Source organism: Coptis chinensis, chromosome 9, assembly GCF_015680905.1.
Source record: "Coptis chinensis isolate HL-2020 chromosome 9, ASM1568090v1, whole genome shotgun sequence".
NCBI classification, from domain to species: Eukaryota; Viridiplantae; Streptophyta; class Magnoliopsida; order Ranunculales; family Ranunculaceae; genus Coptis; species Coptis chinensis.
This window is the reverse complement of record NC_141464.1, coordinates 58,165,338-58,180,667: the sequence shown is the minus strand read 5'-3', so window position 1 is coordinate 58,180,667 and position 15,330 is coordinate 58,165,338.

Genomic DNA, 15,330 nt, shown 5'->3' with positions numbered 1-15,330 from the left:
AGCAATATATATGCTAACAGTTTAGCATTATAAGCTTTGCTTATATTGTCGAACTTGTTCATGGGATACCCCAATGGCAACTATAGACGATTGTATTACACATATATTTTCTGAATTGTTGCTTGCATTTTCATTATGTTCCTTCGGTGTTTCTGTTGTGCTAGAACATTATACATTCGTTGAGTTATTGTTAGTTTCTCACCACATTCGTTGCGTTATTGTTAGTTTCTCACCACGTTCTGAAAAAGGATTCTTTGTGATATATCACCTGCATTAGGTACATATAACTTGTGATTTTGTGAATGATTCGAGCGAACAAAACGTTTCATAATAAAGGGCAATATAAATTTTAATTCTATAACTGTTAACGGCATGTTATAACTCATACCAACAGCCAACCACATCCATTAACTAAACTGTTGACATTACCATTACATATTAATGACAACAGAATTCTTTCCTAACCATAAATATTTTCTCAAAGTTGATAGTTTCAATTCCAAGTTGGTTCACTGCAGTGACAAACTGTTGGTGGAGCTCAACTGACCACATTACACGTGGTTTCTTAGACGTAGAAAGGTCATCGTTTTCCAATTCTCCTTCATCTTCTTCTTCTTTAACATCTTTCCTCTTCTTCTGAATTTTTTCAGCTGCAATCGGTTCCTTCATTAGCGGATGAAGCATATTCAACATCATCACCGACTTCGTTTATGCCGATCGGTTTCCTCCATGCTAGTTGATTGTTGGGGATCTCTACTTCCACTCCACCTTTTTCTAACGACATGCTGCCATACATTTTTCAACTCTTCCAGTCTTACACGCTTAATCAAATAATCCACGGGCTCCATGCTTAACTCCTCTCATTACCAAATATCTAAAAATATCAAAAATATCACAACAAACGTTAAATTATTCATCTGTTTTGCAAAAATATCAAAAAATATTTATAGCAAATTACATGCCAGTTTGAAAATAAGAACAGGTGCAAGTGTACCAGGTCATCCGACACAATCTAATGAAGTTATTTGCCTTTCCGACGATGTTTCAAGGTAGCACAATCTGAGCAATACGATTTTCCCCTTGGTTGTTCTTTCAGACCAACCACGGTAAAGGTGAAACCATTCTATTACGCACTAAAGAGGGTTGTCAAAAGCATGGACCAAAATATCGCCGATATATCCGATATATATCGGTATTTTTGGAACACCGACATCGATATTTTCGATATATATCCACCGAATATAGAACTCTTTTTTCCGATATATATCGAATTTCGATATGAAACTTTATATCGCCCGATATAATCGATATTTCGATATAATCGATATATATCGGTTGACTTTTGACCATTTTAAAATATAAATCCGATATTTCCAATATATTTCCGATATATATCCGATATTTCGATATTATATTTACGATATATCCGATATTTTTCGATATTTTAAATAGTTTGACTGGTTACCAAAAAATGGATATATCCAAAATATCTGATATATCCGATATATATCGGTTTTTGGGTACACCGATATATTCATCGATATCGATATTTTGGGCCTTGGTCAAAAGTATTGAATCAGAAAGAAACCCGACAAAGAAAAACAAAGTGCAAAATATTTCATCATCGTCTGAATAGACATCTGGATGGATAGTCACATGCAACCATCTCCCCATAGCTAACTTGGTTACATATATAGTATGTGGGTTCATTTGGATCAACTGGCAAGTCTAAATCCATCATTGGTGCATCCGATTGCGCAGCAGCTGTTGCTTCGCGTGTCCTGCATATGTACTCCAAAATGTAAGTTAGAAAGTCCAAAAAACAAACTCAACAGTATTTTATAACCATAATTTGACTGGAATCAGACTTCAATCATTGCATTAAAAATGTTAGAAAATTAACAATATTTTCCATTGTCAAAGACAAATGCTTACTTCTTACGTTCTGGTCTACCACTTCCACTACCGTTCCCAGGCTTTGCATTGCCATCGAGTCGCGAATAAGACACACCCAATAGCAAAGAGCGGTATCCCTTTCATTTACAATCCCCATTACCACAAACAATGAATGGATAAATAAACGTAATCATAGTAGTACTTTCTAGTCTCATAGAATCATCTAGCCAGTGACCGAAGTTCATAAATGAGAAAACTACCTCTTCTAAGGTCTTCATCAAATTTCCTCAAGTACTGATCCTGCTGTTGAATATGTGCATCCACTTGTTGCATGAACGTGTAACAAATCATAACATAACATATATATTCCATTCGGAAACACTGAGTAACAATGTTATGTACCAAATCATAGGCTTGAACAGCCAACGCAACCTTTCCATCCGCAATCTTAATGCTATGTTTCTTCTCATCAAGAGTCTCGTCAGAGAATCTAATAACAGAAGCATCAGGTGTAATGTTCCCAGACTTAATGTTGCCGCCATTTTCCAACAAAGAAACCAAGAGAGAAAAAAAGGAAGAAATACAAAAAATGGGAGTGAAAACGAAGAAGAAAGTGTTTACAAAGTTCAAATTAACAGGCATTTTTTCTTGTAGGTATACTGGAAAGCTTCCTATACATGGGGATTGTCACACCCCGAATTTCGACAGAATTCGGAAAAAACATTATTTGTCCCCGACTCTTCGATCTCCGAGGTGTGACGCACTCTCCACTTCCAAAAACCCATAAACAGTTTTAAAATATCGCGGATAATTAAAACCAATAAAATTTTAACTTAAACAACGGTCATCTTCATTACCAAAAACAATTTACAAATGAAAATGCAAATAACCTTATCTCAACTGAAAATCTATATCACCTCAAGGGGAAAACAAAACTTATCCACGAGATGCAACGCTTAACGCAAAAACCACAAGCAGTACCAACCTTCTTCAACACTAAACTGTCAAAACTTATCAACTATGTTCATTGAATGAACACACCGATAAACAAACATGCAAATCGAATTGCATTATAAACAATCTTTGGTGTGAGTAGCCCTAAAATACAAATATACTTATACATATATATACACAATCCACAAGGCGGTTAGTTCCTCCACCGAGAAGCCTTAACTTTCAACGACTAATATAACATAGTCAAGTACAATAATTAAGGCGGTAGTTTCCTCCAATCGAGGCTTTTTTAACTTCCCACTAACCACACAACAAACTATCGCATCAAAAATAAGGCATGTAGTTCCTCCATCGTGGCCTTAGGTTCTAACTAAACAAATAACCAACCAAGCATATTACCATAATTAGATTATTTCGGGCTTTCTTTTTGCGTGTCCCTAAAATTCACGTCGTATCTATGGCTTACCTAGTTTCCACGGCTACCACAATCGTGAACCCAACGCCGAACATGTACATCCACATGCCTCCCTTACATAATGAGCCACTCCGTGCGTAACTACCCTGGCGGGATGCCGCACACCGTAAATCCTCACCGCGGAAGCCAAATCTATGTAAGCACCGCCGATATTAGGCATAAAATATTAGCGCATCATCGTTCTATTTTGCGAACGGAATAATCAAGCCATTATTAAACTCGCCAGAGAGGGCCATTCAAACTTTAAGCGAACGCCCGGAGAGAGCCCGAAGGCCATTCAGATTAACTGAAACGCCAGAAGGGCCAAATCACATGAGTTGTGGTAGTCAGGTTCTAAGATTTTCGTTACATAATTTATTCAGGTGTCATACATTAATGACTCATAAACATTTCACTATATCACGTGCAGGTCAATTGCCTTATTGCACTAAGCCACAATATCTAGAAACATCTTAATTATATCTCATAGTCACTTTCGTACTTTTACGTGCCAATATATTATTGCACTACACCACACTTCCGTGGGCAAATATTCACCAATACTATGCTACCTCATAGTAGCATCTCACATATATAATAATGGAGTGTATATACATTTCTCCAAGATATTGCATTAATATAAATATCCCAGCATATTATCTCATGTCACAATGCTTCAACGTATCACATACATTTTTATTATAGCATTATTAGGAATATAATATCTCCTAATATCTCAATATATATCGTCGTGTCAAAAATACACAACATCAAGGTCAAATCTTTCTTAGATAATGACCACCAAATTATACAAGCTTCCACAACATTTTATTACTATATGTGTCCATATAATATACACATAAAACGTAGCACAAATAAACAGTCCACAGTCCACAATCAAAGGCCAATATATATATATATGCTTTACACACTACTCACGTCAAATCTAAATTAGATAATGACCATCCAAGTTATATAATATCGACAATATTTTATTACTATATTTGTCCATATAAACAAACATATGAAAAACTGAAAAAGTCAACATTCACAGTCAACGGTCAAAGTAAACGGTCAACAGTCAAAGTCAACGGTCAAAGGTCAACACCTCATGGTCAAAGTCAAAGTCAAACTGTCCTGGTCAAAGTCAAACTGTCCTCGTCAAAGTCAAAGGTGAAAGTCAACCGTCCATGGTCAAAGGTCAAAGTCAAACTATCATCGTCAAAGTCAAAGGTGAAAGTCAACCGTCCATGGTCAAAGGTCAAAGGTCAAAGTCAAACTGTCATCGTCAAAGTCAAACTGTCGTTTCTGTGTTCGACAGGTTCAGGGTCATAGCCATGGTTCATGGCTAAAGTCAAAGTGTAATGGCTCGTGGGCTCATGACCAAGGTCATGGTTAGGACCCAATTGGCCAAGCAAAACCTTAGAACCCAGAAAGTCTAAGCGGTTAAAGACCCGAAAAGAAAAACAATTAGTTTTAGCCCAAACAACTTAACCTAAAGCGGGCTCAAACTAAACCAAAACCGGTTCACAACTTAATATGGGCCCAACACTTTAATTTGGGTTGGCCCAAAGAAACAAAGAAGAACGGTCCAACATAACTAATATGGTTCGGCCCATAACAAAATCGGGCCCAACCACAACAAAACATAACCTCGGGGCCCAAATAAACCAACCCGGCCCAAGCCCAAACCGACATCTTGTTCATCTTCTTCACCACCGGAAATCCGGCCACCACTCCTCACCAACCACCCAATCAAACCAACCGAGAAGTGAAGGGGTAAACCCCCACCACTTTAACAAACACAAAACTCTAATACATTCAATCAAACATCACCAAAACTAGATCTAGGAATCAATCCAGCGCCATTAATGGCTTCTCCAGCTTTTTCACCCCTATTATTCCACCCTCACCCACTCAAACACACACCCCTCTTCAACCAACCTTTGGGGTGTAATCAACACCCAACCCGAACCTCAAGCCCTCAATGCAGAGCGCATTGGCGTCTCCTCCAAGTTCCCACGGCACCTCCATCCGGCCGACATCACACCCTGATACAAAACCACCCCATCACTTTAACCCCATCCAAAGCGTATAACGGTTCAACCAATCTTGGCGATATTATTCATTGAGCTTTTTAGCCGCCATTAATGGCTTCTCAAGCTCAACGGACGCGCTCAAATTTCCATCTCGGCGTCCATCATATATCAACAACCAATCCACTGACAAGCACCACCGGTTTAACCAATTTTTAACGGTATGGCGGGGCGAATGCTAGTCACGGTATGAGCGGGGACAAAAAAAGCGATCTCAGCGAGTTTTGGCGGTTCTAAATCAACTCGAGTTTCACACGAGTTTTAACAACTTCGACCACGACGTCGAATCAAAACAAAATAATGAGCAGTATATATAAAAATATTAGGCGGTATATACCGATATTCGTAAATCGGTGATATAGCAAAATAGCTACTCACGTATGAGCGACTCCTACAATTTCTCGAGTCCGAGCCGTCGCTCCACCCTCGAAATCCAGCTTTCATCTCTGCCTCCATTTTTAATATTTTATTATCTTTTAAAACCCTATTTTCTAGAAAAATGTGTTTATATACTTGGGTCCGAAACCCAAGCCCAACACAGACTCGGGCCCAAAACCAGGCCCACGTATCCCGAGTCCAACGAATTTTGAAAATAAATAATTTAATTAATTAATAAATATAAAAATACGTATTTAAAAATACGGGCGTTACAGCTATACACATCTCAAAAGAATCTCGTCCCGAGATTCGGAAGTAAAGCTATACGAACAAAAACGTTGGTTATTAACTTAGAACATATCCAAGAATGTACTGAGATTAAACTTAAGCAAGATAACATTGGTATTAATTATTTTTAAATAATTTCCAGAATATATGTCCTCATGCCATTACAAAACCTATTACAGTTTAGCTGTCTATATTATTAAAACAAATTATTACTGTCACTTAAACACAAGATAAATATATCATATCTTTTTAGCATGCAGTTTCTTGACACGTAGCAATCTCTACGAAAAATGATATTCTACGTAACTAATCAATAATACAGGGTAAGTTCATCCATGCATAAAACATTATGGAGCCTTTCATTATCATGCATAAAAGAAAATTAGTGTCCTGATATACTTAAAATAAAAATCAGTCATGTCATTGATACTACAATAAAACTTTATATTTGTTTTAGTCCTGCTTTCAGAAAAATTAAATTTTAAAACAACCCTTGAATCCTAATTCATGCTTGCAACTGGATCATATATAACACGTATCCAAAAATAATTTTTCATATTCATCTATCAAAATCATATAGACTGAAACAAAACAATTAGGAATAAATACTCGAATATGCCAAAATCATGTGAAACTAATTTAACGATATTAATCAATCATGTCATAATTTATAGGGCGACACACTTATAAGACAAAATAAAAATCCGTTTGTTGTGGAAATACGATCATCATTATATTAAGACATCATCTACATAAATTCAATATATTTTAAAATAACAATTATCACCATTATTTTAATTAATCATTAATAGCATTGACCTTAAGAAAACAACCTACACATGCATGTTTTCTTGGTAAAACAATATCAATCATCACATACGCATACGGTAATAGTTCACCTATATACAATAATATAAAAGCGTGTATGCGCAAGTATACACATCTCAAAGAACACATGTGTATCGCCCAATATACACATCTCAAAAGAATACGCGTATATCTGTGGTATACACATCTCAAAAAGAATACACGGGTATACGCAAGTATACACATCTCAAAAAGAATACACGTGTATACGCAAGTATACACGTCTCAAAAAGAATACATGTATATTTTATTATTATATTCAATCTATTTCTAACTAATCACCTCTAACAGATTAATCTCTTATACTTTAAAAATACTATCCATCCATTACAATGTACGAGTGAGGCGAGATAGTTCCTCCAATACCGAGGCAATTAGTTCCTTACTCGGTACGTCACAAAACCATCAGTTAATGCAGCTCATTCAATATAGATTAAAATATCTTATTATTTCTTGAATAATAATATAACACTCAAATACAAAGTTCACAAACATGTTATTGCACTTAATCCATAATCCATGTGATAATGATCACCAACAATAAAACAATATTACGGCAGCACCAATCATTTTGATCAAATCCATTAATAATTAACATATTACACATATAATCACTCCTCACATGATAAGGAAAAATAAAAGCATTTAATATGCACTCTACCAGAGTAACTAATATAAATATACACATCACACGTACAAACAAATCAAGAAAAATATTGACTCTCTTTATTTCTATATCTCTTTCATTTTCTTTGTAAAAATAAAACAATTAGCGGAAATAGTTTTGAAAATATTACTTCTTAAACACTACCCATAAATCACGATCCGAGAATCACCTAGACTCACCTAAGTCTAAGCTAACCAAATGCTCCGATACCAAAGCTGTCACACCCGAATTTAATTGAGTGGAAAAACATTATTTGTTCCCGACTCTTCGATCTCCGAGGTGTGACGCACTCTCCACTTCCAAAAACCCATAAACAGTTTTAAAATATGCGGATAATTAAAACCAATAAAAATTTTAACTAACAGTCATCTTCATTACCAAAAACAATTTACAAATGAAAATGTAAATAACCTTATCTCAACTGAAAATCTATATCACCTCAAGGGAAAACAAAACTTATCCTGAGATGCAACGCTAACGCAAACCACAAGCAGCAGCCAACCTTCTTCAACACTAAACCTGTCAAAACTTATCAACTATGTTCATTAAATGAACACACCCGATAAGCAAACATGCAAATCGATTGAAGATTATAAACAATGGTGTGAGTAGCCCTAAAATCTGAGATATACTTATACATATATATACACAATCCACAAGGCGGTTAGTTCCTCCACCGAGCGTTTTAACTTTCAACAACTAATATAACATACTCAAGTACAATAATTAAAGTAGGTAGTTCCTCGAAGCGTCTTAACTTCCCACTAACCACACAACAACAAACTATCGCATCATAAATAAGGCATGTAGTTCCTCCATCGGCCTTAGGTTCTAACTAAACAAATAACCAACCAAGCATATTACCATAATTAGATTATTTCGGGGCTTTCTTTGCGTGTCTCTAAAATTCACGTCGTATCTATGGCTTACCTAGTTTCACTGGCTACCACAATCGCGAACTGAACGCCCGAACATGTACATCCACATGCCTCCCTTACATAATGAGCCACTCCGGCGTAACTACCCCGGCGGGATGCATACGCGACAGTAAATCCTCACACGGAAGCCAAATCTATGTAAAGACCGCCACTATTCGGCATAAAATATTATGCATCATCGTTCTATTTTGCGAACGGAATAATCAAACCTAATTAAAATTTCGCCCGGAGGGCCATTCAGCTTAACTGGCGCGCCGGGAGGGCAGCCGAAGGCCATTCGGATTAAGCGAAACGCCGGAAGGGCCAAATCACATGAGTTGTGGTAGTCGGGTTCTAGGATTTTTCGTTCGTAATTTATTCGGTGTCATACATTAATGACTCATAAACATTTCACTATATCACGTGCAGGTCAATTGCCTTATTGCACTAAGCCACAATATCTAGAAACATCTCAATTATATCTCATAGTCACTTTCGTACTTTCACGTGCCAATATATTATTGCACTACACCACACTTCCGTGGGCAAATATTCACCAATACTATGCTACCTCATAGTAGCATCTCACATATATAATAATGGAGTGTATATACATTTCTCCAAGATATTGCATTAATATAAATATCCCAGCATATTATCTCATGTCACAATGCTTCAACGTATCACATACATTTTTATTATAACGTATTAGGAATATAATATCTCCTAATATCTCAATATCATCACGTGTCAAAAATACACAACATCAAGGTCAAATCTTTATTAGATAATGACCACCAAATTATACAAGCTTCCACAGCATTTTATTACTATATGTGTCCATATAATATACACATAAAACGTAGCACAAATAAAAGCGATTCGCATCCCACAATCAAAGCCCAATATATATATATGCTTTACACACTACTCACGTCAAATCTAAATTAGATAATGACCATCCAAGTTATATAATATCGACAATATTTTATTACTATATTTGTCCATATAAACAAACATATGAAAAACTGGAAAAGTCAACATTCACAGTCAACGGTCAAAGTAAACGGTCAACAGTCAAAGTCAACGGTCAAAGGTCAACACCTCATGGTCAAAGTCAAAGTCAACATGTCATAGTCAAAGTCAAACTGTCCTGGTCAAAGTCAAACTGTCCTCGTCAAAGTCAAAGGTGAAAGTCAACCGTCCATGGTCAAAGGTCAAAGGTCAAAGTCAAACTGTCATCGTCAAAGTCAAAGGTGAAAGTCAACCGTCCATGGTCAAAGGTCAAAGTCAAACTGTCATCGTCAAAGTCAAACTGTCGTTTCTGTGTTCGACAGGTTCAGGGTCATAGCCATGGTTCATGGCTAAAGTCAAAGGTGCATGGCTCATGGGCTCATGACCAAGGTCATGGTTCGGACCCAACTCGCCAAGCCCAAACCTTAACCCGAGAAAGTCTAAACAGTTAAAGACCCAAAGAAAAACAATTAGTTTTTAGCCCAAACAACTTAACCTAAACTGGGCTCAAACTAAACCAAAACTGGTTCACAACTTAATATGGAACTGGCCCAACACTTTAATTTGGGTCGGCCCAAAGAAACAAAGAGAACTGGTCCAACATAACTAATATGGTTCGGCCCATAACAAAATCGGACCCAACCACAACAAAACATAACCTCAGGCCCAAATAAACCAACCCAGGCCCAAGCCCAAACCGACATCTTTGTTCATCTTCTTCACCACCGGAAATCCGCCACCACTCCTCTACACAACCACCCAATCAAACCAACCGAAGTGAAGGGGTAAACCCCCACCACTTTAACAAACACAAAAACTCTAATACATTCAATCCAAACATCACCAAAACTAGATCTAGGAATCAATCCCGCCGCCATTAATGGCTTCTCCAAGCTTTCACAGCCCCTATTCGACCGCCCTCACCCACTCAAACACACCCCCTCTTCAACCAACCTTTGGGGTGTAATCAACACCCAACCCGAACCTCCAAGCCCTCAACTGCCGACGCCATTGACATCTCCTCCAAGTTCCCACAGCACCTCCGTCCAGCCCCGACATCACACCACAATACAAAACCACCCCATCACTTTAACCCCCATCCGAAACTGTATAACAGTTCAACCAATCTACTGGCCGATATTATTCATTGAGCTTTAGCCGCCGCCATTAACGGCTTCTCAAGCTCCAACAGCACGCTCAAATTTCCATCTCGACGTCCATCATATATCAACAACCAATCCACAACAAGCCTCAACAGTTTAACCAATTTTTAACAGTATGAGCAGGACGAATACTAGTCACAGTATGAGCAGGACAAAAAAACAGTCTCAACAGAGTTTCGACAGTTCTAAATCAACTCTAAGTTTCACCACGAAGTTTTAATAACTTCGACACGACGTCGAATCAAAACAAAATAATGAGCAGTATATATAAAAATATTAGACAGGATATACCGATATTCGAAAACTGTAAATCCGGTGATATAGCAAAATAGCTACTCACCTGTATGAACAGCTCCTACGAATTTCTCCGAGTCGAGCCGTCGTCGCTCCACCCTCCGAAATCCAGCTTTCATCTCGCCTCCATTTTTAATATTTTATTATCTTTTAAAACCCTATTCTCTAGAAAAATGTGTTTATATACTTGGGTCGAAACCCAAGCCCAACTTCGAACCCCAAAAACCGGCCCACGTATCCGAGTCCAACTAATTTTGAAAATAAATAATTTAATTAATTAATAAATATAAAAATACGTATTTAAAAATACGGGCGTTACAGGGATGCTTCGGCGGAGGCGGGTTTGTATAGAGATAGATATCAGTTGTTACTTCAGAGGATATCACATGATCCCAATTTTTTAAAACCTGCTTTTGATCTTACATTAACTTATTCCACCAGTAGCAGTTGTGAGGTCTAAAGTTGTTTAATTAATATGCATTGAAGAGAGCTTGTGAGTATAGGTCTTGAGTTGAATGTGTGTGGGAATATGTATATATTGAATGCATATTCTTCAATAAAAGTGTGTCCTTTAACTGGCGTAGGGTATTGCTACTGTGAAATGTAAATGTGAATTGATGCATGAGTTTGTAGGCTTAATCGAGAACAATATGTTTTGTTCTTATTGCAGATATCACCAATTCATTCTTTGATTGGACACACAGGAAGGAGATGGATCATGGGTTCCATATCTCAATTAGAAGATGGTCATTTCTACTTAGAAGATCTAACTGCTGCAGTAGAAGTTGATTTATCCAATGCAATATCCTTGAAGCAACATACACTATGTAGTTCCTTCTATTTTTTTATGAGAGATGTGTTTTCGTATTTTGGGGCTCTATTATATTTGTGTGCAGCCCTTACATAGTTACATTTGAATCCTTCCTGTAACAAATTAAAGGAGTCCCTATTATACTATAATTAATCATTTCGGTCCAAAGCGTGTTCAAGGAGTTTGAATCGTCACTATTTTCTTATTCTAATATAACTTCAAAGCTCACATTCAATCCTAATCATTCGTGTAGATGGAATTTTGCAACAGGCTACTTTGCCATCAATCTTACATAACGTAAGAGGCTATTCAATATAATGTGTTTCTAGTTCTCTCATATAAGTTCAAGAGGTTATAGTAATTAAAAGGTTGATGACCACAGTATACTTACGATACCGTAATTTAACTTGAAGTGTTGAATAGCGATGTTCCACATCTAAGTCCCTCTGTATAAGTGCATTAGCCTATATACTATTAAATTGTCCATCAAAAAAGCATAGAAGACATCCCAAGAGCTCCTAGACTCTCAAATTTACCATGCCCTGGACAGGATAAAAGATACAATAGTTAAACACTTACATAATTTGATACTCACTAAAGATAAACCCTCAGTTACTTAACCTTTCCTACTTGGAATTAGACCGGCTTGTAAGGCTTAAGACTAACATTCATAACAACTCATTTAAAATAAATGAGTTATTGAGGTGAAATGCAAAATTCTAATAAATGACGCATATTTATAAGACCTTATTAAGCAAAGTAAAATTTATCAAACTTGCTACTTCACATAGAAGGCTTGGACTGACCTGACCATTAAGATACATGGGGTTTATCGGCAATGCATTACCAACCCCTGTAACCACACAAACCAAGCATATAATGCACTCGCTCAAGATGCCTACAAAGGTTCAAACCCCCTGTAACCATACAAACCAAGCATATGAAGCACTCGCTTAAGATGACTACAATGGTTAATAGAAAGAACAACGAATATGGCCCCCAATAACTCAGGCCGAAACTCTAAAATAAAGTGAAATGAAAATGTTTAATATCAACATTTTTGCCCTGTTTCTGACAAAGCCCATAAAGCATTGTGACTGGTTGTTGTTGTAGATTCTCAAAGCATAACGTTAGGCTCCAATAGTGGACTAAAGGCCTACCATAAACATTACATAACTTTTATAACTAATAAAAACAAAAACAGCATCTTCAAAAAACTCGAGTAACTTTTTACCTCCCACATAAACTTCAAATCAAATTTGAAGCGTCCACATTATCTGACCCAAGAACAATGGGTTCGACGATATCTGCTAGGACTTTTGGCACTTTTACCTTTCCTCCATATTTGAGATCTCTAAGCTTGTTCTTCCTCACATTTTCAATTCAAAAATAAAAAATTAACAAAAGCCCAAATCTTAAAAAGGAACTAACCTATTTTTCAAGAATAAGAAGCCCAAGTTTAGCAACAGAAAGAGGATAAAGCATCAAATCTTTAGTATCAACATGAATAGCTCTATCAGCACCCATAGCTAATCTAGCTCTAAGTGTATAAACACATTGACCGCTTCCCATACTCACTGCATTCACTTCACTTGCTAATCCTGCATCTATCATACATAGTAATGCTTATGGCTTTAAATCATTAATCATCCAACTCGAGACGGAAGTAGCTCTCTTGTATACCTTATACCTTATAATGTGGTGATAGTTTGCATGCAATTCATAGGAAGTGACTCTGAATTAAATGTGTGTGTACCTTAAAGATCAAAGTAGACTAAATCAGCGTCCAAGAACCAACCATAGTCCCAATTATGCATCCACCTTCAAACGTTCCAAACCTGAACAAAAATACACGTTCAAATCAATTACGCTATCTATAAGCTTCCATCACATAAAGAGATGGCCTTACATTAAGTTGCAGTATGAAATACTTACAGCCAGTTGGTACTTTTAATGACTTTGAGAGGCTTCCCACCTAATTATGCGATGTAACATATTGTAGCAACTATTTCTTCAACATTTGGATAAGTCTAAGACAATTTCTCATTATTCTGGATTCCAACTTCAGCTGCAAACCTATCAACTAGAAAATAGATTATGCTAGTTATGATTTCGTCATATCCTTTGGCTGATGGAAACATTAACAGCATGTCTGCTTTCTATATTTTCAATATTTTCATCTCTTGTGCCATTAAAAAAATATTATCATCTTTTGTGCAGGTAAATAAATAAATTATTACCGTGATCCTTTGGTTGCAAAGCCTAGCTGATTGAGTGTGTTATTTAAGTCAAGTAGCACGGCCACTTCAACACCCGAAAAATCTCATTGTTTGGCTTCCAGACCACTCATTAATTGCCAATCTTTGGATACTTTCCTAATCCAAAGATATTAAGTACCACATGAAAAAGAAGACAACCAGGTGACATAATATAATGTTGCACTATGCATCTTAGATTTCAATGAGTGGGAGAAAAGCATAATCCACATACTAACACTTTATAAATAGCATGTCCAAAAAAGGCATATATGCAATTTAATTGACACAGTAGAAGTCCTTACACATTTCATTCATCCCCACACACCCAATAGTTTAATAATTAGTCCTCACACATTTCATTCATCATCAAGCACTCAGTAGTTTTATAATTTTATTATGGTAAATCCAAAATTTCACATTCTCCTCACAACATCAAAATTTCTCTATCTACAATGGATGAGTTATAAACCACCTTTTTTTTTCAAGAATGCATCATCTAGCTAGCACTATCAGCAATACTCAATTACGTTGTGTGTTCATCATATTTAATCTAGTATAGTGATTCTACTGAAAGGAAACCAGGTAACAAAGCAAGAGCAATCAACTGACAGGGATTACCTAACGTGTAAAATTTGTGTTGCTTACAAAGGTTACCCTCATATGGATATTATTCTCAACTGGTGTGACATGTATCAATTGAACCAATGAAAGTGACCCAAAGAGCAGCATCCCAAACAGTGAAGAAACTCGAGATGAGAGAATGAAGGAGAGCTTTTAAGAATACGCACTGATATATATGTTAATAATCTAATTTGGCGATCTGCAATTAATATTCTAAAACTGATATATATGTTAAGTTACGAAAAAAATAATAATGTGCAACTTAACTACAATTATATATGTTAGTTAATCATTTGAACTCCTATAAATTCAATAAGAGTTGGCCACCTCAATTTATTTGCATGTCACTATATGTCTTATTATACATACTCTAACAAACTTAAGCTAATGTGTCTGAAACAGCTCCAAAGAAGCTCCTTAAGCTAGCACGTTTATATGAAACATTTGTGATGAGAATATATGTCTTAATCTTTATAAAGTGTGTCACATGAAACATCTACTATATATGAACACTCGAAACATTAAAAAGGAGCTAAACAAATTAATTACTTGTTATTTTGATGGATCAAGAAGTATATTTGTTACTTAAGCTGAGTCCCTATTAGGCCTTGCAGTAGTAAGCCAAAAACCATTATCTCAATCAAGAGATGTA